General features: G+C 45.8%; 1 protein-coding gene across 2 annotated transcripts in view; it reads left to right on the top strand.

Moving 5' to 3' along the window:
* PTPRA (protein tyrosine phosphatase receptor type A) overlaps positions 1–26,500 on the top strand; it is a 113,718-nt gene that overhangs the window by 19,069 nt on the left and 68,149 nt on the right. For both annotated transcript variants that reach the window (XM_086889718.1, XM_086889719.1), the window contains exon 2: positions 7,826–7,966. The gene's annotated coding sequence lies outside the window, so the exon portion shown is untranslated. The remainder of the gene's footprint in view (positions 1–7,825; positions 7,967–26,500) is intronic.

Below are 26,500 nucleotides of genomic sequence, written 5' to 3'. Positions count from 1 at the left end.
AAGTGCTTTTCCCAGGCGTGGCGTGCCTTTGTGCAGGCACAGCGTCTGCCCTGCTAATAGGATGCTGGTGTCTTCTATCAGCGAGTTAATTGGGTCCCTCGGTGCTGGGATGTTTCCTGCTGCTGCATCCTCTTCCCGGAGCTACGCCTCCACCTCGGGAACTTCCCTGCTGATGAAGATGTGATGCTGAGCTCTCTGCCCTGCCCGGAGCCAGCGGAGGTTAAATCCCAGATAAAGCTTTGGGATTGCTCACAGCCTGGGGTGGGAGGGGAGGGATGCACACACTGAGAGGTTGCTGGAGGGATTTTAATTGTGTCGTGTTTATCGAGCTGGCTGTACACACAGCAGGAGGTTGCTGCTCCTCCAGAGCCTGGGAGCCAAAGGTGTATCGATCCCAGGGAGCTGTGGGACACAGGTACACGCTGGTGGAGATCTCAGCCGGGATGTTTCCAGCTGAGGATGAAATTTCTCTGTGTCTTGCACTTCCTCCTCAACTCGTGTCAAGCTGTAAAGATTTTATAACCCAACTTTGTCAGCTGATCCCTCCCCAAAGCAAGAAGCCCTGTTGCTAGGAGTGGGGTGGGGGGCGAAAAAAACCTCAGGAATACTCATCTTCAGCAGTCCAACACTGCAGATAACATTGAGTCACTGCTGAAAGCCTCAAAGCAAAACAGATGTTCAGTTTCTAGTGACTAAGTAACTATTAAAGGTACCAGATGAACAAAGTTTTAACTGAGGTATTTAATTTGTGGTTGGCGGCTGACACAAAGCATGAGCAAACAAGGTGCAATGCAGAAATGGTCTCCTGTATTACACATGCTGGTGTGTTTTCATAAAAACTTTTTAGTTCCATTTTTTTTCCCCATTTTTAAAATATGTCTTTCCGGCTTGATTCATTCTCTCTGTAGTTGTAACCTTTAGTTCTGGGTGGGAAGGCAATTATTTTGTGAGACATAAGACCAGTGGCAGGGTGAGTGGGCTCTTGTTGCTGCCTTTGTCATCTCGTTGTTTGACAAGTTACTTCTCCAGGAGCAGTTTGTGTCTCTGAAGTTGGGGATAATTACATGTGTTCTCAAAAATAAGGAAACTGGACTTAATTGTGCATCTTCTCAGCCTGACTTTTGAATTCATGAATGAGTAGAAAACTTGGAATGTGGCTGTCATGCAGCTGCTAGCCTTCGAGCAAGAGACAATTTTTGATGACTATATTCTTTAAAAAAAAAAATTAGGATGAGGGCTGTGATCCCAGGATTCTGGGCTCGTTGGGCAGCCCAGAATCCAACACTGAGAGCTTCTTGAGCTGCTGCTGGTGGAGGTGTTGGGTTCCCATTGCTTTGATCCCTGGTGAGAAACCTGCAGCACTGTCTGGCTTTGTGGAACAGAGGTGCTGAATCCCTCCTTGCCACTCAAACCTGAGCAGGTGATAAGATAAAAGGGAAGGAATTGTGTCCTGGTCCTTCTCAGCATCGTGTGCAGCAGCAATGCTTGTGGATTCCTCAGGTCCAATGAATACCTAACATAAAACACATAAAAACTCTGAGAAGGAGGACCCTGATCAGAATTCCCTCCCTGGTAAGTCCATAAATCAGATCACTCTGTACTTTCTGGAGGAGTGACTCTCATTTTGGCTGCTCATCACCACGGGAAGGACAGAATGGACTGAGTTGCTTTCCCTGGGGTGTGGGAAGTGGATTTGTACTGCTAAGCCCACGTGGGAGCTGAAGCCAAGGCTCCATCCTGCCAGTCCTGCAGGATTTAGGGGTTTTTGACATGTTCTAGATGGTTTCTGTTAAGAAAAAGGCTTTTTTGGATCTCTTCTGAGGGTGCCTCCCTTTGGCTGAGCACTTAATCTTCCACCCCACTTAAGGGAAGAGGGGCAGACACCAAATCCTGTTGGCACCTAATTTCACTTCATTCTCGCTTTTAATTGTTCTTCCTTCGGCTTTTAACAGAGTCTCTGCCAAAATCAAGAAGCTAAAAATTAAAGTAATTATTGTGGTGATGGAAGCAATCAAAGAGGCCACCAGGCTCCTGGTCTGTGTGCTGTGGTGGAAGGAGCAGGCTGGGATTGAGCTCATCTCCTGGGACGTGCTGAGCTCCAAGAGTTAATTTTGTTCCCGACTTCTCTGTCCATGAGTAATCCATTTGTGCTGGGAGGAAATGGCAAGTTCTTGCAGCGAGGACAGGCTTCACTGCTGGAGAAAATGATGCCTATTTATCATATGATGCTCTCTGTGCCTTTTTTTATTTGTCCTTCATCTGAACTAGGCTCTTTTGGTGATGAGCTTCCCTGTCTGACAGCAGATTTTGTAGAGGCCTGCGAATGTTTTTCTTTCCTGCATTTGCTGTTTCCCTGAAGTTCCTCACACAGCCCCAGGCACCAGTTTGTGCTCCTGGGAAAGAGCTGGACAGGAAAGGACCTGGGGGTCCTGCTGGACATCAAATTCACCCTGAGGCAGCAATGTACCCAAAAGGGACAGTGGTGGCCTGGGCTGGGTGAGACAAAACACTTCCAGCAGGTCCTGGGGGCATCCTGCCCCTGTGCTCAGCACTGCTGAGGCCACACCTGCAGCTCTGGGCCCAGCTCTGCCTCCCCAGGACAAGAGGGACAGGGACAGACTGGGGAGAGCCCAGTGAGGCCACTGCAGCATCTCTGCTCTCAGCAAAGGCTGGGACAGCTGGGACTGCTCAGCCTGGAGAAGAGAAGGCTGCGGGGCTCTCATCCCTGTCCATCAACACCTGCAGGGAGGCTGCAGAGGGACAGAGCCAGGCTCTGCCAGCGGTGGCCAGGGACAGGACAGGGGGCTGTGGGCACACACTGCCCACAGGAGGGTCCCTGTGAACACCAGGGAACACGTTCTGCTGGGGGGGTCACCAGCTGCTGACACAGGTTGTCCAGGGGTGTTGTGGAGTCTCCATCTTTGAGGATATCCAGCATTTTTCGGTCTACAGTCATGGGCAGCTGGCTCTGTGTGACCCTGCTGAGCAGGGAGTTGGACCAGACAGCCTCCAGAAGTTTCTTCTCACCTCCACCACTCTGTGATTCTGAGACACGGAGATCAAGGTCCTTGGGAGATGCAGGGCTGGGCTGAGCCCTCTGCAGGGGTGTGACCTGTGCACAAATGCAGCTGCATTTGGCATCAAACAGCACTGTGTGATCACATCTCCTTTGCTGTAAGAATGTAAAATGGCTTAATAATTCTTCTGCTGCTGTTTTGGATTAATTTCTATCTTTATGCTGTGTGTTTTCTTTGCTTGCTTCCTCCTTTCACCTTCCCAGCTGCCTCCTCAGAGCAAACTTCCGTGACTCTTATTGTTCTGCTTGTTTTCATTCTCCTTCTTGGGTAAATGTTGTAATTTTTTTTTTAAGTGTAGTTTCCTAAAGCTCTGCAAAACGCTCTTTCCCTGCTGCATTTTAAAGTATTAGTTGAAAAAGAAAGGACAAGGAGCCTTAATTCAGGTGCATATCTTCCTTTATCTGCTTTTCTTTTAAAAAATGACTAAAGACACTGATAAATAATGCTAATTTTTTGCTGCCATCTGTGAATGCAGGACCAAGCTGTTTCAGAGAAGCATTTTTAGTGCTTTATCTGTTCAGGGTGGGGAAGGAAAAAGGCTCTTTGCTTTAGCAGCAATAACCTATCTCCCACAAGTTGTAGTCTGTGCTCCCATCTACCACTAAAACCTAAAGCAAACAAAGATTCGTGCAGAGACAGGAAACCTTTTGGGTGTAATTACCGGGAGGTCTTTGCTTTCACGATTTTTGGGTTTACCCAGAAAGGCAGCAGAGCAGGGCTGCGGTTCACTGGGGTGGATTTATGATGAGCTCTCGCTCCTTCTCCAAACGTGGATGTTTTTGGCAGCTCTGGGAGTTTGAAACACCCTCTGCCAGAGTCTGCTGGCCACGCTGAGTGAGAATGTCCTGCAGAGGGAAGGGGCCGGTGCATGGAGGCACAGCTGAGCTACGCCCTGACGACAGCCCTGCCTCCAGGCTCCTTTATTTTGGCCTCGAGCCTTAGTTTACATAATCCTGCCTGATCCCTCATCTTCTGCATGGATCAGCCTTAGAAGACCCTCCAGTTTGACCAGATCAACTGGGAAGCAGGTCTCTCCCACCATCTGAGCCAAGAAGTGCTGGTGTTGGTGGAATCAGATGGCTTTGGCTGTATCAGAAGACCTCACCCGTTCCAGGACTTGATTTTGGGGCTCCTTTGGAGGCTGAAAAAAAAATAAATCAAGCCTTGAACATGGTCTGGAGAGCTGTGGAACAGGTCTGGCTCCTGGAGCCTGTGTATTGAATAGGTGCAACCCTACATGGGAGAGGTCTCACCTGTGGAGTCCGTGTGGCTTTTTCTCATGTTTTTATCTTTGGGTTTTGTGAGTTTCCCAAACCAGAATTGGACTGTGATTTAGGATCAGTTTTCCAAACCAGAATTGGACTGTGATTTAGGATCAGTTTCCCAAACCAGAACTGGACTGTGATTTAGGATCAGTTTCCCAAACCAGAACTGGACTGTGATTTAGGATCAGTTTCCCAAACCAGAACTGGACTGTGATTTAGGATCAGTTTCCCAAACCAGAACTGGACTGTGATTTAGGATCAGTTTCCCAAACCAGAATTGGACTGTGATTTAGGATCAAGTCTTTAGGGAAGCTTGTCAAGGCGATGTGTAATAGCATAATAAAACCCTAACTGCTTCACTTTAATGTGTCAAATGACTCATTTACAGTGTCATCTGGGAGAGATGAGGCTCTATGAGATAAGTAAGACTTGCATGGGGAGGGAATATTGAGTAATGGACCCACAGCTATAATTGCAGGAGGAATAGATCTTCCATTTCAGATCTGAGGAAGTGGTTTATCTGCCCAGTCTGTAAGTGAATGATTCTTCTCTCAACTTCCTCCACATATTCCCCACTTCCTCTGGGTAATATTTCTGTTATTTATAACTGCTGCATTGAATCCTAGAGGCAGATGCTGCCTGCATTTCTGTATTATATAGAAGTTGAGGTCCAACAGGTCGGTGGATAGTCCTGACCTTCTGGGAGCAAAGAATTTATATGGAAGCAGGGTAAACATTTATGTCCCTATAACTAACCCCCTTTTCTCTGTATTTATCATGTCTGAACATAGAGCAGCCCTGTCCATCTCTTCCCATCCCACAGGAAGCCAGGGAAGTGGCAGACAGACATACAAAGGATTATTATATTTGATCAGGCTTGGAAATAGGCTAGAGATAAAGCCCTTGGTGTTTACTGGACCATTAAACATTTATTATCATCTCTCCAGCGTGCTGGTGGTGCTGTAAATAACAGCTGTGACAAAAGAGTGGGGTCAGCAGTTGCCTTTTGCACTGATGTTTGTGAATGCAGAAGCAGGTCCTGTGATTTTTAACAGCTCGGTTGGGGGGAGCATCTGCCCAGATGCCGTGGAGAAAAGGGGCAGATGAGCCAGCAGGCCAGAGCTCCTCTATCACAAGGGAACGCTGAAATCTTAGGAAGTGGGAGAATTTAAACAACAATGAAAAAAAGATTAGGGCCAGAGTTAGGAGTTAATTTATCCCTGCCCTTCCTAACAAAAATACTTAATGCGCTTGGATCGGAACAGCTTTTGGATCTGGATTTAATTAGGTGGAAGGAGGTTTGGGCCTCTCTCCCCCAGCTCAGCCACGCTCCATGAGGCATTTCCATCATCAGACTTTTATTTCCCTTTCCCTCCCTTCCCAGGTTTTTGCAGGGAGAGGAGAAGCGTCGCCGCAGGGCTGGAACTCGGCTCACGGGGCCTGAGCTGCAGCACCTGGTCGGATGATGGGGCTTTTGAAAGGGGGAATATGAAGGGATTACTCTATTGCTGGGAGGCCACAGCCTGGTGATTCCTACTGCAGGCAATCCCTCTGAAGTCAATGAGATTGGAAAGCGTGTAAATCAGTATGGAATTCAGCATTTTCCTGGAAAAGTGTGGTGGGGGTATTTGTTTTACTTGCATAGAAATTATTTCTAATAAGGCTCCATAGACACGACTGATCCTTCTCATCACACTCCTTCCAGTCCCAGAGTCGGTCTCGCTGCCCTCTCATTTTTCAATAATTTTGCAAAAAAAAGCTTCCTGTGTGGGAATTCTCTGTGGTTGTGAAGCGTTGCTGGGAATGACTCAGGCGGGAGCGAGTCCTCGTGCGCTCAGGACCTGTGGTGTGAGCGGAGAAAGGAGACAGGCTTGTTTTCACACTCTCTCATTTTGTGTCTCTGGCATGTTTCTGTTCCACCATTCAGATGTCACCAGGCTGAGGGATAATTAGAGGGAGCCTGATGCTGCAGAGCCGGATTGGGAATCCACATTGCCCTGAGCAGGCTGGGTTATTGTTGGGGAATCCGAAGCGGTGGAGTGGGTGTCCAGGGAGCACTGCCACACCACCAGGGAGAAAAGATGCTCTGCTGCTCCTTCCCTGTGCCTGCAGGATGTGCCTCCTTTCTCCAACTTAAAATAAATCCATAGAAACACAGAATGGTTTGGGTTGGAAAGGACCTTCAAGAGCGTTTAGTTCCAAGATGAGTGGCAGGGACACCTTCCACTAAACCAGGTTGCTCCAATCCCCATCCAGCCTGATCTTGGACATTTCCAGGATGCTGGATATAAGGGCAGTGTCTATCCCCTTCACCAAATTGTTTAAGGGATACCTGGAAGCTGCTGTTGGAGCTCTTGGGCATTGGTTCTGCTGCTGCCTTTGCTGTGGGTGGCTGCTTGGGTGCTCATTCTGTGTGAGCCTTTAATGCCCTAATAAAGCTTTAGAGCAAAGAGCATCAGCTTTTCTCTTGCTCCACTGAGGAGAGCATTTAATTTTGCCAGATGTTGCCACAGCACAGGCAGTTTCAGCTGTTTTAGACTCACCTTCCCTTAAAAAATGCACCTTGCCTGTTTGTGCTTTGCGCAGCATGTGGAAGATGCTTCCAGCTTGAGTTGGAAATGAGATTTAAAACTGGAGGAGTCCTACAGAAAGTAAGTGAGGAGCCAAATATATACAACTGAATAACTGAGGAGAGAACCTGGTCCCATGAAGCTGGTTGCCAAGGGAGTAATTCACTTGTCTCTCCCCCAGCCTGATGGAATATTGTTTTCCTCTCCTCCTTGCCAGCATACCCACAGCTCCAGAGGAGCCACTCTCACTCCTGTAGATGCTTTAACTGATACATTCCTAATTCCACCTTGGGGCTGTTTTCATGAGCAGAGGAGCCTTTGAAGGCACCTTCCTCTGTTCCAGGCCTCCAGAAGGGTTTGTGCTGTCCAGAGGTTTGTCCTCTCTTCCCACTGGTGCTGCCTGGCCTGATGAGTACCTGGCTCCTGCCCACAAACTTGCAATTTCCTCCCCAAAAAATAAGGGCGTTTTTAAGGCAGCAGTCTAGATTTAAATGTAAAATCCAGCACAAAAGATCTTTCCAGCTTCAGGCCAAGCGGTGTTTGATCTTTTTTGTCCTCTCTGCAGAACAGAACAATGTAAGACTAATTTTTTGTTGTTGTCCATTAGTTGCTGGTGTATTAACAAGCTGTGTAAACTTGGGTTATTCCCTGAAATATGAGCTGTGCTCTTCAGTCTTCTCCTTGACCATCTCCATGTCTTCTGCAAGGTGGTTTTTCTCCACCTGAGCTTGGAATACTTGGATAAACTTACTTTATATGGAGACTCCATTAGTGGCTGGTACAATCCCAGTCATCCACAACAGAACCCAAGCATTTGGGGCAGAAAAGGGCTGTTTGTTTAACGTAGCTGATCCGTGTGAAGGGACTCACTCATTTTGGCACAAGCCACTCACTGGGTGTTCCTCTCTTCCAGGGTGTATTGAGAATAATCATCAGCCTTAACAAGGATTGATTGTGTGCTCCTCATCCTCATCCTCCTGGTTTGGTATTAAGCGGAAAAAGCTTTGGCCGTCGCGTTGGGGAGGCGAAGAGGTGGAAGAACGTCCCTTTCAAGGTACAGTAGAGGCATGGATGAGGTGTTTGGGGCATGGAGCTGGTGCTGGTGTAGCTTCTGGAGGTTCCAGGGTGTAGAGCTTCCTCATGGATTGACATTCCTCGATCCTACGTGGAGAAATCTGCACTCTGTCGTTCCCTTCTTCAGTCCTAATGAGAGCAGTCTTCTTAGACCAGAGATGCTGGCTTTGTTTTGGTGCTAACTTGGATAAATCCAATGTTTTCTCTTCATTTACTTAAAGGAATCTTTAATTTTTGATACTTTTGGGTTGTGTCAAGAGTAGAGTTTGGGCATTAATATTTTGAAGATAATTTTTCTTAAGCTTCTTTTTCTCATTAGACTAAAGTATATTGAATTAGCATGAGACTGTAATATATTCTTAACTTGGTGCAGATGGGCACAGAGTTCTTGCATGAGTGATTTGTAAAGGAGGGGGAAAGAAAAATCCCTTTTTCCTTTTGAGGAAAGGAAGGCTGTGGAGTAAGAAGGAAGGTTCCAGATTAAGAAGCGTTACTCAGGACATTGGTGAATTAAAACCCAATCTCATCCATCAGGGAGAGTTTGTGGGAAGTTTTTCTGGTCAAAGTTCTTCCCGTGGTCTGACCTGTGGAAAAGATTGAGGAATGCTTTTAAAAATTGAAAATAAAAACCCTACTGTAAGATTTCTTGTTGGGTGTTTCAAAGGACTGAGTTCCAACCCAAGTGGGTTCAGTGATGGGATGGAGTAGCAAAGGGAGATGTGCGTGTGAAATCTGGGGTTCTGTACAAAAAAAGGTCTTTTTCTAAAGTATTTCTTGTTACTGTAGCTTTCACAGGTTCACCCTGTGTGGAGAAGTAGTTTGTATTTGTGGTTTGATATTTCCTTAAAGCCTCCACACAAGGTCCTGCCGACACTGCCCGCTTCACAAACATCACCAATTTATGGTTTCGTATAAAAATTCTTTGAACTCATTGCAAATCTGATTTGATACCTCAGTGCCAAAATGAAGCCAATCCTAACTTTAGGGTTGACTAAATCCTTCCCTCGGAATCTGTGTGCTATTTAGCAGTGAGTTTCAGATCTGTTTGTGTGTGATCCTCTCTGTACTTAAGTGAATTTCATGTTGTGTTTTGCTACTTGTATTTTTAAGTTGGTTTGTTTTGGGGTTTTTTTTCCCTCACTTTTTGATTTGGGGAAAACTCCTGTTGAGGTCAACAGCTGAATGAATGCCAGTAATTAAGGTTGTCCTGTGCAGGGCCAGGAGTTGGGTTTGGGTGATCCTTGTGGGTCCCTTCCAACGTAGGGTATTCCATGATTATAATTTACTGAGAAGTGGCCAGCTGTCCTAGGAAAAAGAGTTTGTCTTTGGTCCCTGCTTTCTCCACAGCTGATCCCAGAAAAGGATTAAATTCAATGAGACTGAAGTCTCAGAAGTAATTAATGTATGATGCTCAGCATAAATATTAATAGATTAAATTCCATTTATTTTTAAGTTCTTGCTAGTATAAGAAAAGGATTTTTTAGAGAAGCAAGAGCTTGGATGTGCCTGTCAGGGTTTTTGAGCTGTTTGGGGTTGGAATTCAGTGTCCAGCTGGAATCCTGAAGCTGCTGGGATTGGCAGGATGTGCCTGGAGCCATGTGAGGAGGAGTGGCCATGGACTGACCACTGTGGCCACTGCTGTGACTGGCCAGGTGAAATGGTCCCAACAGAATTGGTTTGTCTTGCATGATGAAGCCCCACGTGGATGTGACTCTGTTGGCTGAAGTGAAATAGTCCCACAGCACCTTCCTTTGAAAATTTGGATTAAAACAGCAGCTCATTAAACAGAGTCCTTTTGGAATTATACAGCAAAGTCCACACTGAGGTCATGGGACTTGTTCAGCTGCCTCAGGTAGTGTGGGATTCTAGGTGGGATTCAGAGATGGAGTGTCAGGGGCGTCCATCATTCCCAGAGCCTCTTGACTCCTGTGGGCTACTGGAAAGACATTTTGGGCTGAGTGGTTTTTCTCTCTCTAAAACAGGGGTTATGAAACAGCTGATGGGAGCTGGAAGGGCTTGTGCAGCCATTTCTGCTTGTTTCATTATCCATCACTTCCTGATTGGTGTCACAGGGCCACAGCATTCAGATTCAGATTATGTGGGGGAAAAGTGATGCATGAAGCCTCTACAAAGCTGCCCACTCAGATTTCTGGGCTTTGTTTGCACGGGTCACATTCACTTGTCACAAGTTACTGTCTTCATTTTGTCAGCTATTTCAGCAATCTTCACACATTTATTCCAGCTCAGGCATAGTAGTAGTAATGCTGGCAGAGCAGGGAGCCTTTGTTTGCAGAGCACAGGTGAGAAGACTTCTGAATTTAGATCTGAAATGTTGATTATATCCTGAAAGGTTCTGGTGCAATTGGAAACCTTGGGATCCTGGACATCAGAGTGTTCCCAGGTGTGGTGGCACCTCTGAGTAGAAGTCATGGTGGTCTCAAATCAAAATTGGCTTAAAATACATTACTGGAGGAGAGGAAGGAGGATGAGAGATAGAAACAGATCCACTACCAAACAGGAGCTCTCTGTCCCAGAGGGTATGAGTGGGAGCTGTGGAATATTTGGTTGGAAAGGTTCTTCAAAGCTCATCTCATTCCACCCTCTTCCATGAGCAGGGACACCTTCCACCATCCCAGGTGCTCCAAGCCCCTTGGCCTTGGACACTTGCAGGGATCCAGGGGCAGCCACAGCTGCTCTGGGCACCCTGTGCCAGGGCCTCACCACTCTCATAGTCAAGAAATTCCTTCTAAAATCTGGGTTCACACAGATTTTTCCATCATAATTATTTTCATGATCCCAGCAGGTTTACAGGAAAGGTAGCGGGGAATCGTTCCTGATGCCGTGTAAAACCTGGAATGGGAATGTGAGCAGGATCATCCTCTCCAGGTCCTTAGACCACCAGCCCTGCCTTAGGCTCACAGAAATAGTTTTGTTTAGGAAAATCAAGGGCCTTGTTCAGAAATGCTGGAATTTCTGTTGAAATTCAGCTTTCAAAACCCGCAGAGAAGCCACCTCTGCTCCCAGCAGCAGGTCGGAAGCTGGGTTTTTTGGGATTGCTGCCAAGAAACATTGCTTGGAAACCCTTCTGTGTGCAGTGTGAACAGCAGGACAGGAGGTCTGGGTTTGAACTCTGGATGATAAAACCAGGGAGGTTTTGGCAGGGCTGTGTTCAGATGCCTCATTCTTGGCCTTTCTCCTTGGGGTGTACGGGCAAACCCCTGCCTGGGCTGGCTCTGAAACTTCCATCTGACTTTGTAGCAAAGCTGAATTTTCCACTGACTAGGTTTTCAGATTGAAACAGCTCTCTAATTTTTTGGATGGATTTCTCCAACCCATTGGCTACACCTAATCTGTATTTTTGAATGAAACTAGTGGTGAACATTTGCTGCAGGGGCAAGAATTTTCATAAATTCTTGGAATTGATAAATTCATGGAATGGCCTGGATTGGAAGGGACCTTAGACACCATCTGCTTCCAACACAGGGACATTCTGCACTAGATGAGGTTGCTCCAAGCCCCATCCAGTCTGGGAATTCCCTGAAATCACCCCTTCATTTTATGATTCTTTGAAAATGAATGAAGAGGTAGCTTGGAGTATCAATTACTCTTTAACCCAGCTCAAACTTTACCCTTTTTTTTCTGTACAGGTTCCCCATTGCTCTCTCTGAATCCCTTCTTTCTATTTTTTTGGGGAAACTATAAGATTTATATGGAGAAGGAAGGAAAATCCTTTTTTTTATTGCAAGGGCCAGGTCAGCATCTTTTTTTAAAATCCCTGTGAGAGCAATTTGTCAGAAAACCTTGTGGGAAGCACAGAGCTTATCACCAGCAGGAACAGAAATCTTTTTATCAGTGACTTTACAGGATAAGAAGGAGAATTTCCCAAAGGATGGGCTTCTTCCCTAAGTTTCATTCTCCGAGGAGGCCCTGAGAAAAGCAGATCCACTGGGAAGTCGATGGCTCCAGACAAGTAGGTGCATGCACTGGTGTGCATTCTCACCTGTAGGTACACAGAGAGCTTTCCCAAATTGCCCAGAACCTGAGAAAATGGAGATAAAATCAAAAAGGCAATTGCAGTTAATTACGCTTTCAAGGCAACTGGAGATTGGTTGGAATCCTGTGGGATTTCTGAGGCCTCCCAGTGCAATTTCAGGTTTAGTGTGGGCAGGAAGGTTTGGTGTCTGTGGCTGGAGATGTCTCAGTTGTGACTGTCACCTCTGGCTGTTGGCACAGATGTCACCACCAAAACACAGGTGGTGTCTCATGGCAAATTCTTCATAGAAATTTTGAGTTTCAATTAAAAAGAAATAAATAAAAAGCATTTTGTGCGTGACTGAACTTTGTTGTTCTTTTTCCACCTACATGCTTCCCCATTTCTTCCCATCCCCACCAAAACCTGGCCTGAATTTTGTGGTTTGGGTGATGGGAGAAAGCCACATTCCAAGAAATCTTGGATATCTCTTTGTTTTGTAGAGGAATCAAGATGTGACCAAAGAAGTGCCAGATGTGGGATGTTCAGGGGGTTGCAGGTGAGTTGGTGTGAAGTAACAGGTGTAGAAATCCATCATGACAATTAAATATCTTATTTTTCTATGATGTGAGCTTGGAAAATTAAAGGAAGAGCCTAACTTTTAACAGCAGAAGAAGCAGAGTCTTGAGAGATTCAACAGTGGGAGTCACAAAATACATAGAGCTGTATGGGACAGTATTTCTTGCTGTTCCCTTCTGATCCTGCGTGAATTTAGGTCCAAAAATGCCCTGCTAATTTTTATTACCTGAAATTGCAGTTTTTGGGAGGTCCATGTGAGTATTTGTTCAGGTCTAGACTTCACCAGTAGCAGAAACACGTGATGTTTTTAAAAAGATAACACAGACTTGTTTTTATTCCCTTAAGATGGCAAACCTCTCTTCAAAGAGTCATGAATTAAACAAGACAGTGCCTCACAGCGGGTATTAAGGAAAAAATAATAATTAAAAAAAAAAAATAAAAGCCTTTGGAATGGTCTTTCCCTCTGGCATCTTCACTCAGGTTCTGCAATCTGTAATTCAGAGGAGGTTTTGTGGGAAGGGGAGGCGAGATGCAGGAGCTGATACGACTTCCCCAAGGGTGAGAACTTTGAGAGCTGGGACCTGAGCATTAATCTCTGTAATTCCAGCTCAGCACTTCGCTGTGAGATCATTACTTTGTGTGATTAATCTGTGCAATGCCTCCAAAGCCTCTAAAACCATAATGCTGCACATGTATTGAGGAATGTTGCTGTCAGTTGGAGAATTTGGGGGTTTCTCGCCATCCCTGACACCTTTTTGCTTCAACTTTGAATACAGGGAAGCATTCCCTGGCTTTGGTTGGTCTTGCTCTTTTCTAATCATCAAGGCTGATGTAGTTTTTTTTTGAGGAATACTGTTTTCAACAGGGACAAAGAGTTTTCAGTGCAAAAATCAGCTGAAATGCATTTGATAAGTACAGGTATTTATTAACTTATTAACTGCAGCCATGACAGCGTCATTCATAGTTTTCTTGCAATGATAAGTAACGTGTTGTGATCTTAAAATTCATTTCTTAAAGACAGGACAGGAGCAACAGGACACAGTTTGTGTTTATAGGCCCCTCCATCATAAATAACCTTCAGAACCTCTGAGCATTTCTAGCCGCATTTGAGGAACTTCCGAATCTTCAAATCTTGCAAATTCTGTGAAAACTGAGTAGCAGCAGAGGGGGTTGAGCGGAGAGACCTTGAGAATTCCCGGACTTGATGCAAATTCTGCACTTTAAATTCACTTCTTAAGCAATCCTTGTCTGATTTTTAGGATGTTGCCAACTCCTGGGCTGAGGTCATGCTATTACCAAAGCCTGGAGTGTGATGCTGGGCTGTCACTTCGCCCTTCCGCTGCGTTAACCCCCATTTTATGTAGGATGACTTCATCCCCCTTCTCTCAGAGGCACGTGCTGCCTCTTTCACATTAGCAGATTTACCAGCAGCACCTCACACATCTCAAACTCTTTGTGAATCTCCTCGGCGCCCAGAGCCCTGGGAGTATCTGATGCATCACGTTGCAAAGTGTGAAATTGAAGATTCAGCCCCACTTTGATGCTTTGGCTCTGTGAGCAGCAGAACTAATGTGGCTCAGCATACTAATGAGGGAGGTATTTATTGTTCAGGGTCTGGCTGGTGTTGAGCTTCAGCCTTGAAAAATTCCTGAGGGGATGGTCTTCCTCCTGGGATGGGCCTCGTGGAGTCCTTGGCAAACAACTGGCATGGCAGTGGCAGGGGGAAAAAAAACAGCTTTCAAGGAAACAGCCCCAAAATTAAACCCTCTAAATAGTTTATAAAAGGTCTTAAGGAAGGAAGGAGGAGGGGTTGAAGTGGAAATCATTGCTTTTCATGGAGAGAAAAGTAAGGATGAAACTAAGGAGGGGCCTAAACCCACTGATTGAGATGCCAGCAGCTTTCAGCATCGCTGGGGACATCAAAAATGTTGTTTTCATTCTGGAGAAGCCCTTCTCCAGAACTGTCTCTTTGGGTCACTGACATCTGTTCATTTTAATTGGAAAGGAACCAAAATGAGTGGAAGTGTTGCTTTTAACCTTGTCTGGGCTTGGTAGAAAAGCTCTTAGAACTAAAAGCTGGTGGTGGCAGTACCTGGAAATACTGACAGGAGAAGGCTTCATTGAGATAAAACCTCTTTATAAAGACAGGATTTCAGAATTCTGTGTGTTTGTCAGGTGTCACTTCCTTAGGGATTTGCTGGGAGAGAGGAATCCACTCCTCAAATTTGCCATCTGCAGTTTAAATTCTCTAGAAAGGAGTGGAGGGTTACTTCTGAGAAGTTTGCTTGCAAGGATGGTTTCCTCCAGGAGGGGAGAATGCCACGGACTGAGGGCTTGTGCATGAGGGTGGTTTCTGGGAATTTGAGAGATTTCCCTGAAAGCTGGCCAGGTTGGAACCCCAAACCTCTGAATTTTGTGTAATATAATAGCTGAGTTAATGAAAAATCACAGAATCATTTGAGTTAGATCTCCCAAGATCCTTGAGTCTAACCTGTGACCCATCCCCACCTTGTCACCCAGCCCAGAGCACTGAGTGCCATGTGCTGTCATTCCTTGGACACCTCCAGGGATGGGGGCTCCACCACCTCACTGGGCAGCCACCTACAATGCTTAACAACCATTTCCATGAAGAAATTCCTTAAAATGAGATGGTCTTCTGAATATCTGTCCTCCTGACTCAGCTGGAGGTCCTCCAAAAGCCAAGATGATTTTGGTTCAGGTTCCCTTAGCAATGAAACGTGCATCAAAAATCACAAACACACAAATTCTTCTTGATTTGCTTGTCTTCTCCACATCCAGCTTCTATATCCCTGGGATGATCTTGATGATCTTGATTTATTTCCACCAAGAAAATTAAATTCCTTCTGAACCACACAGTCCAGAGCGGTGACACGGTGTTGCTTGGGGAACCCAAAGAGTTTTAGGAGCCTGATTGGAAATTCCAGCAAAATCAGGATTGTTGGCAACCAACTTCCAATCGAAATCCTCCAGGAGCACAATGCACTACAATTATAGCAGCTTTCCCGGGTCAGGAAACAAGCACAGCACTGCTGTATTCCTGTGTGTGATATTTCTGACACACAATGTTATCTTGGGGATTGTTACTTTGGCTTTTATGTGGCGCTGGGAGGGTGGGGCAGAGGTTAATTGGTCATGTTAATGGTTTTCGTGTTCCTAATTTAGGCTCTCAGTGCTGTCCTCGGGTTCAGAGTGAGTTAGGGGAATTATTCATTCTATTGTGGCGCTGTCACATCTGTGGTGTGGGGAGATGGCTCCAGCTACAGCCCAGATCACTGAAAAAGCTCATTCAGTCAGGTTTTGGGGTTTTTTCTTTGCTTATACCATGTTGGAAAGTCCTGAGAATCCTAATGGATGAACTTGCTCTGAAACCTGTCTGGACAGACCTACACCCAGCTGGGCATCAACTGAGGGACAGGAGCTACTCACTATTTATTTGTTCAAACCCATCTCTGGTAAAACATCTTTAATTCATCCAGAATGTGTCTCTTTAGACATGTGTTCTGGAAATGCAGTGGAAACTAGTGCAGAGTTCATGGCTTAGTGGTTACAGGGCTTTTTTCCTTCATAGAATTACAGAATTATATAATTGTTTTGGTTGGAAAATGCCTTTAAGATCATTGAATCCAACCATTCCCCCTGCACTGCCAAGGCCACCACTAACCCATGTCCCCAAGTGCCACATCCACTTGGATTTTAAATCCCTCCAAGAGTGATGAATCCATCACTGCCCTGGGAAGCTGTACCAAGGTTGGACAACCCTTTCCATTGAGAATTTTTCCCTCATATCCAATTTAAACCTCCCCTGGTGCAATTTGAAGCTGTTTCCTCTCGTCCTCAAAATATAAAGACACAGAAATTAAAACCCCAAACCACTACAACACCCAAACCCTCAACTTGTTTTGTTTAGTGACCATTCCTAAAATACTTCTGCTCACCAAAGCTATGGAAATAGGCACCTAATGAATTGGTTGAGGGGTACAGCTCAATGAAAAATGATAAAAGATTGGCTTTTTTAAAATTTTATTCTTCAGCGTCTGATGAGAGCAGAAGAATCAGTGAGGAAGTTAAAATTTTGGGGTCTTCACCTTCCTAATGTCTCGAAATGCATCTTTTTGCATGAATTTAAAGTTAAAAAGTGTTCCAGGCCAGGTTGGACAGGCCTTGGAGCAGCCTGGGATAGTGGAAGGTGTCCCTGCCTGTGGCAGGGGGTGGGACCAGATGATTTTTAAGATCCCTTCCAACTCAAACCACTCAGTGATTCACAAAAGATATTAAATGGTTATCTCATTTTCTAGAAGCTGAAATGTCACATGGGGTGGTTACAGAAGAAACACACACAACCATTCTGCCAGGGATTAAACTTCCTTTTTATTTATGATGCGCTCCTCTCACACATAAAAAGCTTATTTGCTAAAGACCATTTGCTTTTCTCCAGCCAGACCGACAAGGCTGTGCTCAGGAAGCACCAGAGGGATGGTTTCATTTTATAAGAATCAAAAAAAAAAAAAAAAAAAACCACTTCTAAGAGAGGTCTTCATGTCATACTTCCTCTATTCAGGACTCCAAGTCTTTCACAAAACTGAGCAGAATCCCATGGGCCCACAGCCATCCCAGGGTGGTGGATTGAATGACTTAAGTATCTTTTTCTGGTCTGATTTGTGAATGTAGCTTTAATTTATTGCCTCCTCTGTAAACCACAGATATGTTTGTTATTTGCAATTACATGGTTAAAAAAAAAAATAAAAAAAAAAAGAAAGAAAAGAGCTTTATTTGGATTTTTAAGTCATTCTTGTTCTTTGCAGTGGCATTTGTTGCAGTGAAATCCTTTTATGAGGCTTGTGGGGAGAGTTGGGTTGAAATAGTTTCTCAAAGGGACATGTGACAGGCAGTGGCTCAAGGAAGGGATGGATTGGATATTAGGAAGATTCCTTCATGGAAAGGGTGGTCCAGCCTTGGGGATATAAAAACTCTGTGGATGTGGCACTGCTGGGGGAACAGTGGACTCAGTGACCTCAGAGGGCTTTTCCAGCCTTAATGTTTCTCTGATTCTAAGCATAAAAGTGAAGTTTTTATCCCTCTGTGGGGCTGGAGTAGTGTGGCGTTCACCCAAGTCAATTTTGTACATGGAATATTTGGAATATTCTTTTTTTACTGTAGAAACCCTCCTAGTGAAATGAAATTTAAAACACCTACAGGAGCTGAACTTCAGTTTCTCTTTCAAAAAATTGCCCTCATGGTTTGATGTTTATGGTCACCATATTCATATACCTTGAGGCAGCAACCTCCTCCTTGTCACTTAACACAACTTTAAAATGTTCATGCTGAAATTTCCCATGTGTGTAGCAGTTTCTCTCTTTTCCTTGACTGAATCAGAAAATTTTGCATTTTTAGAGCAGGGAGAAACTTCCAGTCCAGATCCAGGGATTAGTGATAAAATATTTGGGGGAAAAAAAAAAATCAGCTTTCATGTTGGTTTCAAATCCATCAATCCCTTAAAAAAGCAGAAAGAGAGGATGCCTAGAGCAGCTGTGGCTGCCCCTGGATCCCTGGAAGTGTCCAACACCAGGTTGGATGGGGCTTGGAACAACCTGAGATAGTGGAAGTGTCCCTGCTCGTGGCAGGGAATGGGACTGGATGAGCTTTAAGGTCCTTCCCACCAAAACATTTTGGGATTCTCATAGGATTCTGTTCCAGAGGACAGAGTTACCAACCACGCTGTTCAGTGCTGATTTTGGGAGGCTCTGCTGTCTGGATTCCAATCTGTTGTGAACAGGCATCTCATCCACGATGTGCTGGAGTTGTAGGCCCAGTGCATGGAGCAACCAAGCGTGAAAAAAATTAGATTGCTTATAAATGTTTGACTTTATTTTTAAAAACATTGCCCAGTAATTGCTTTCCTATCATTACCTTCTGCCTGCGTGAAAATAACATACGCCAGCATGAACCCCAGTGGCAATGGGGAAGGATTGAGTGGGAGAAAATGAGGTTATCTCTTGATCAGTATTTTATCAGCTCAATAATAATATTTTGATTAGGAGAAGCAGTGCACTGTCCCTCAAAGAGGCACAGGCTTCTTGTGATTTCTGTGTCACCGGAGTTGTTTGGGGAGGGTTGAAGCCCACATGGCTTAAAAACACCAAACCACTAAGACCAAAGGATCATCTTTTAACAGCTCTGTCATCTGCTTTAAATCCTTTTCATTTCTCCATCCTGAGTGCCTGGAAGGAAACTGGAGCTTTTCCCTAAGTGCTATTGCTGCTTCTGGCTTGCTCTGGACCCCTTTCATGTAGGAGAGGAGAACTTGTGAGTGGGGCCTTGAGTTAAGGGATTATCAACACCCGAGGTCAGGGTGGTCTCAGGGCAGCAGGCATGGCTGCTCCTGTTCCAGTTTGTCCTGGACATGAGGTGGCTCCAGTTACAGAATCACAGGAAAGCTTGGATGGGAAAGAACCTTAAAGACAATTCTGTTCCAATCCCCTGTCAAGGAACACCTCCCACTATCCCAGGTTGCTCCAACCCCATCCAACCTGGCCTTGGACACTTCCAGGGATCCAGGGGCAGCCACAGCTTCTCTGGGCACCCTGTGCCAGGGCCTCCCCACCCTCACAGGGAACAATTCCTGCCCAATATCCCATCCAACCCTGCCCTTTAGCAGTGGGAAGTCATTCCCTGTGTCCTGTCACTCCAGACCTCATCCAAAGTCACTCTGCAGGTGAACACCCCAAGTTCTCCCAGCCTGGCTCCAGAGCAGAGGGGCTCCAGCCCTTGGAGGATCTCTGTGACCTCCTCTGGACCTGCTTTAACAGATCTGTGTTTTTCTTCTGCTGGGGAGCCCAGAAAATGCCATTGATCAATGCCTTGGCACAACCCTGCAATTCTCGCATTGGGATCCATCTGGAATTACTGAGCTCAGCCGAGGCTCCCTCTCCTCACGGGAAATGAGGAATAACCCAACTTCATCCCAGGAGTTCTGTAGAAGGTGCTCTTCTGTACCCCCTTGCCCTTCCCAGAGCACACTCCCCACGCTCCCTGCCTGCTGCACATCTCTCCCTTCTGTTGTTGAGAGCCTCTGTCTCCATCTCCCCATCCCATGGCTCAGGAGAGCGGTACCCGATGGATCCGGCACAGCGGATCACGGCACTGTGCCACCAGCCTCAGCAAAGCCCCTCTCCCTCCTCCTGCTGCTTGGCACTGAGGATAAAAGGCAGCATCTCACAAAAAGGAAGGTCTCAAGGTGATGCTCTCTTTGTTGTAGGCGTCTGTACTCCCGACATCCTTCTCATCCTCGGAAATCTAAAGGCTCTGTGGCGGCGTTCAGCAAAGGACTGCCACAGCACGGGGCTTGTGGCAGTGTGCAGTTAATCACCAGGCTACATCCAAAGGAAAAGAGAAACCCTTTGCTCATAAAAAGGGTGGAAAAGGGATCAAGTTTTTACATAAATCAAGAGGTCTTTGCAGCAGCACAGTGCCATTGCTGGGAAAATTCATGGGGACCTCAATGATAAGGGGAACAAGAGTGCTGAGCACCATAGGGTTGTGTTTTAAAAACCCCACAATTCGTGTCTTTTTTTGGATGTTAGAGAAAATTGTGTGGGCAGAAGTAGTGGTAGAGTCTCTGCACTTGTATCAGGGAAGCTGCTGATGGGTTTCACCAAATATTTTCATGGTGAATTAAGATTGTGGAGGAGATAAATGATAGAGCTCTCCAAAACGCCTGGAGGTTCCTTGTGAAGGGTGGCAAACTGGATTTCTGGGCTTTGAGGGCGCAGAGTTATGGGGGAGTTACCAGAAAGGCAAAGAGATAAATCCAGGATTACTGCCAGGATGTTTGCTGACAGTAAATATACCCTGAGATGTGCAACAGCCGCTGGAAAAACCGTGAGTGCCGGTGCAAATATCCACGAATTGGTTAAAAAAATCCCCAAACCCTCAGTGCTTAAAACAAGTTCTGCAGGGAGAAGAGGTGGAGATGCCAAAACTGGGAGGAGCTTTGACAGGCAGCGTTGAAAAGCCGTTTTCCTGAGTGGGAGGCTGGAAGGATGGATCCCGTAGGTTGGAGTAACACGGGAACGCTGCCTTTCCTATTGCCCCCCGCATTCCCTTTTTTGCTGGGCCATATTTATTATTTCACATGGGTTATAACTTCCTCATCGGCGCACGGGGGTGTGGGAGGGGGAAGGAAATGACACTTGATTTCTTTGCAGGACTTTGGGAAGAGCTGCAGAGTAAAGGTTGGCTCTAAGAGCTCGGTAGAAATGCTGCGCTTCCGAGCGAATTCCTGCAGGTACATTGGGTGAAGTAACCTGAAACCTGGCATTTGGGGTGCGGCAGAGGAAGATTGCAACCTGTCCAGTTTTGCCTTGTAACGTAACACACCGTAGAAAAGGGCCTGACTGGGGGTTTTTAACATTTTTTTTTGTCTTTTAGGCTTTTAATGGCTTGATGGTTTTAGGGCGCTCCCCAGCCGAAGGTGGCTGGGTTTTGTTTGCCTCCAGAGCTCTGTTTCCCTTCACACAGTCACAATTGGGCAGGAAATGGTTTCTTGTCCAGCCAGCTTGGTTTTCTCAACAGCAAAAGTTCCCTGGGTCCTGTTGGGAAGCTCTCCAGAGCTGCTCACCCCTGCGCTTCTCCGTGCAATTCCTCCAGAGCAGCATCCAGCCCAAGCTCACCTGGCTCTGCACAATGCTCCTTGGAGTTTTTCTACCTTTCACCTTAAAAAAAAAAGCCCCACCCAAGCAGCTTTGCCTGTTCCTTTTTATGTCATTGTATAAAATGTGGCTGTCACACCCACCGGCTTCCTTTTAGGTTTTACCCAGCTCTGGGCTCCGGGTGCCTTGAATAAAGGGATTTATGCCTGGACATGGCAGTGGCAGGCTTTTCTCCTGGCATGACCAGACTCTCAATGTGACATTCAGAGCTGTAAAACACTCCCTGACAATAGCTAGTGTTGTTCAAAGAGCAGCATAAATAATCGAGGGGTTTTTTTTCCTCTTGTTTTTTTTTGGGGGGGGATTTTTTTGTGAGAAGAATAATATCTCTCCAGGCTGGCTGGGGAGGTGAAGGGCAGGCCCTGTTGGAATGTGGAGGGGAAACTCAGGAAGGGGTGACATGGGAAAGGGGGACTTGAGGTTGTTTTCTAGAAGGTTTTTAACATCATGGCATTGGGCTATCTCTCAAACAAGGTGTTGGGGCCTCTGTTCTTTTTATACATGTTTTTATACAGAATAAAATAATTCCATGATGCAGGTTTCTGTGTGTTTGCAGGGACCTTCTGGCTCTGCACAACTCCCTGCCAGGAGGGGACAGCCACAGGGGTCGGGCTCTGCTCGCAGGGAACAGGGACAGGAGGAGAGGGAACAGCTCAGGCTGGGCCAGGGGAGGCTCAGATTGGATATTTTTTCATGGAAAGGGTGTCCAGCCCTGGCACAGCTTCCCAGGGTGGAATCCCCATCCCAGGAGGGATCCAAGCCATGTGGATGTGGCACTTGGGGATGTGATTTAGTGGTGGCCTTGGCAGAGCTGGGGGAATGGTTGGATTCTGTAGTTTTGGAGAGCTTTTCCAACCTTTTTGATTCAGTGATTGTGCCCAGGGCTTTATCCATCCTGAAAACCCCCAGGGATGGAAATTGCCCAAGCTCTGGGCACCCAGCTTGACTGACCTCATGGTGGAGAAGCTTTTTCCTGCACTTTGAAGATCTCAATTCATCTTCTGCCCATCACCTCCTGTCCTCCCACCTTGTGAGAACCAGGCTGTCCCTTCTCCTCAGCATCTTTGGAGATGCTGGAAAGCTGCTCAAAGTCCCCTTCCTCTCCTGGTGCTGGTAGCTAAATATGCCCAAAGAGAAAAAGAGACAAATATTTGTGTTTGTGCACCTATCACATACCTCAGATTAAAATTAGAAAAGAAAATTTTTTGAAGACGTTACCAAAAAAAATGCATTAGCAATTCAGTGACATTTCTTCATGGTTCATTAGCCCATGTATCTGGTCACTTACCTCTTCTGAAACTTGCATGGAAAAATATTTATTTTTTTTATTTTCAGTCTTTACATTCCTTGTTGTCAGTACCTAAGAGGTGACGTGATCCCAGCATTATTTTGTCAATTAGGCATCTTTTGGATGCTGTGACCTGAATACAGGGCAGAGAAACTGCTGACTTAATCCTCTTCAATACGATTTTTATCTTCTTTCTTATAATTCTTCTTTAAAAAAAAAAAATCAAGAATTTCACCACCAAACCAACTTCTTTTTTGTTGATTTCTCCAATACTGTGAAAATAAAGCACTGAATAAATGTATTTTGTACGGTGAACGTGCAGAGGGAAAAGCTTTTGTGCACCCCTTGGACACACCCCGATCCCAACTTCATCTATTAAAATTCTATATTTGTAAAAAAAACTTACTAAATATGCTTATATTCTTTTTTTAAAAAAAATGTTTTTAAAATGAGCTTAATCTGGGGGAGAAAAAAAAAAACCCCATGCAGTAGTTATGGCCATGCCCAGAGTCTGCCCAGCACGTGCCGTGGGTATGAATGAGCGCCGGCAGTTTTGTCTCGGGGCTGGATTAGGCACAGTTGCTACTGGAAACTGCACAGCCCGGCTCAGGGAGGCTGTTCCTCTCCAAAACAGAGTCCCTGCCCACGACAGGGGGTTGGAACTGGAGGATCTTTGCGGTCCCTTCCGACCCAAAGCGTTCTGTGATGCTGTGAAAGCAGCACCGAGGTTGGGGAACTCGCTGGGGTGATGAGGACGTGCCCCATGCGGCACCACTAAACGTCACTTATTGGATTTTGACCTCCAAAAGCATCCAGGGGAGGCTTTTCCTTCTGGGATTTGCTTTGAGCTGCAATGTTCTTCCCTTCATTTGTTTAAAAAAAAGTCTATTTTCCAGGATTCAAACCCCACAATGTCTGGGTTTTTGCACGGTTTGGGTTTCAGCCTCGCCGCTTGCACGGGCAGTTATCAGTCCCAGAGCAGCGATGGCAGCTTGGTTTTGAGATGTAAAACAAAAGGTTTTGTGCAGCCTGGCTGGTTGTGTGCTGCTTTCTGTGTCAGAAGGGAAGCTGAGCCCTGTGCTCAGCCCGTTCCTCCTGTGAGTCCTGTCAATCAGCAGTGCTTTCAGAGTGAGTGTGTGGGATAAAGCTCCAAAATGTGCCTGTGCCAGCTCGGGAGCGCTGCCTGCACTGCTGCCTTTGGGCTGTGCAGAGCTGCCCACGTGCAGTCACTTCTGCACTGTCATTTCTGCCTTTTTCTACATTACTCAGGAAATCTTTGTGGGTCCCTTCCAGCTCATGTCCCTTCCAGGACATTTTGTGGCTCTGATCTGGGATCTCTGATCTGTAACAGAGCTCGGTAATTTTCTTACCCACAGCTCCTGGATCTGGTTCGTTCTTTCTAGACTCAGCCTAATAAAGCCAGCTTTGAACTCAGCCTTGCTCTGTGGAGAAGGGTCAGGGTGGTGTGTCATCCCTTCCAGAATTGCTAGGAGCTCCTCTCTGCACAGGGGATGTGGCATTTTAGTATTTGAAGGGACTTAAAGAGGGAGAGTGACTTTTGATACAGGCAGATAACGATAGGACAAAGGGGGGGGATGGTTTCAAAATAGAAGAGGAGAGATTTAGATTAGATTTTAAATAGAAAATCTCTACTGTGAGGCCCTGGCACAGGCTGCCCAAAGAAGCTGTGGCTGCTCCATCCCTGGGAGTGTTCAAGGCCAGGTTGGATGAGGCTTGGGGCAAGCTGGGCTAGTGGAAGGTGTCCCTGCCCATGGCAGGGTATTGGAATGAGATGATCTTTCAGGTGCCTTCCACCCCAAACCATTCCATGATTCTCTAATGCCTTTTGCTGCAGGGAGATCTCCCCTCCCTGTGCTGACCTGCCCTTTGCAGGCTGAGAAAAGCACAGTCAGGTTTCATTTCAGCATATTTTGGAACCAGGCTGGCAGAGCAGCAGACCTGAGAACAGAAAAGATGTCGAGGCAATGGTGATTACTGGGAGCGTTAGAGCAGCATGGGGAATGCAAGGATGCAGAAATAATAAGAATCCTATTGGGTTGGGTTGTTTGGAACACAAAAAACTACTTCTTTTCAGGGTTTTTTTCAGATATTTGCTTATATTTTTGTCCTTGACTGCTGTGCTCTAGGGAAACCCCCCTGCCCTTGCCCTGGGAGGTGCTGCTGCTGTCAGTGACTCTCAAGACAGCTTTGCCACCAGGACCAGCCTGTCCTCCTCTCTGTTGCCAGAGAAATCCTCAGCCCTCGCAGAGCAATGACCTCCAGTTTATACTTATATACCTGGAATTCTCCCTGGAGCTGTGTTGTGCAACAGGGAGCGTGATTCCACATGTGTTTTATGTAAGCCAGAGAGGATTTTGGGTGTTGTGTTGGAGAATCAAAGCCCTGTTTGGGGGAACCTGCAGTCTGACTATCCAGTTGGACAAGCTCAACTTTCCCTGCAATTTAAATAGACTCTGCCAGAATGTTAATTGTGCCAGGCTCCAGAACTACCTTTTAACTCCTTAGGAGCATGTAGGGTTTCCAAGCCACCCTCGCTCTCCTGTTTAAATGGAAAACAACAGCTTTGGGTGTCTGTGCCCATCACCCATTTATTCCCCTGGAAAGCTTTTATGGCTGCATTGTCTTTTGGGAAAATCCAGGACGTTTCTGCACAGCTCAGGAAGGTCCTTTCCTCCCCATCTTCTTGCCCATTGTGTGCAAGTGAGGATCTCCCTCAGAGCACAGTTTTTACCTTTATTCATCCCAGGAATTCCTCCTCTTTGAGGCCGACTATTTGATACCCATAATGTCTTGGCACTTCAATTCTGTTTACTTGTTCTCAGTTTATGGCACTTTCCTAACTAAATTCAACAAGAATAAACATCCAGAGAGAGAAATTCCAGTTTATTGTGAATATCAACAACACTGGAGAAACAGCTGTTCAGATCAGGGGAAAACTCACTCAAAATTCCCAATCTCGTTTATTAGAAGGCAAAAAAGAGCTTCAGGTGTCAGAGATAGAGAAGGGATGATCTCCAGTTTTGTTTGTTGTGGTGTTGTGGGAACACAGATGCTCTTAGTCCCAGCTGGAGCTGTGGTAAAACCTGTCCCCTGGAAATGCTGGAAGCTTTGCTGTTGATTTACATGGACCCTGCCTGCTTACAGATTGTTATTATTTTACCATCTGTATAAGTTTCTGCAGCAAAACCTCCCTTTGAATAGAGAAGGTTTAGGATAGTAAAGAAAACAGGCATAAATTAGGGCAAAAACCATTTGGGTTTGTTCTTGCTGCAGGGCAATAGTGGGAAAAGAAAAAGAAAATTAACCTCCTTTTTCCCAGGATATTGCCTTACCTGGAGCATGTACCTTCCCTAAGAGGCAGCAGAAGGATTTCTTTGTTTTTGTTCAGGCTTGTGAAGCATCCAGGATTTTTGGAGGAGCAGCTGTGTACCTCAAGAGTTAGATTTAGATGTCTCCTTGTAGCCTGGCATATTCCAGCTGCTGCCCCTGGTGTGGTGGACGTGTCACACTCAGGATCTTCTGATGCCATCCTGGACGCTGTGGCAGCTGGGGTGGTCTTTAAAAGTCCCTTCCAACCCAAACCATTCTGTGATCCCATGTTGTTGGAGGTCTGAGTATTTGGCACCTTCACTGTTAATTATATTCTTAAAGTTTAGATAATTAGTCATCTCAAACAAGTCCTGGTAGCTAAGGTAGGACAGAATATCTGTGTGAGAAGGCAGAGTCCTGGATGGACACGTGGCTTTCACTTGAGGGAAGGACCTGAACAAATTTGAACCAGAAATGTGTGGGCTTAAATTTAATTTAAAAAAACCCAAACAAACCCAGCTTTTTTAAGGAGCATTTTGTATTTTAAACAAAGAATGTAGAGCTATGGGCAGACTTCCAGAGAAGCAAAAAACTTATTTTATTGTTGGAGTAAGGTCT

The sequence above is a fragment of the Cyanistes caeruleus genome, chromosome 5 (assembly GCF_971803275.1).
Source record: "Cyanistes caeruleus chromosome 5, bCyaCae1.hap1.1, whole genome shotgun sequence".
Lineage (NCBI taxonomy): Eukaryota > Metazoa > Chordata > Aves > Passeriformes > Paridae > Cyanistes > Cyanistes caeruleus.
The sequence above is the reverse complement of the archived record's forward strand: the minus strand, read 5'-3'. Positions and strand labels throughout refer to the sequence as shown.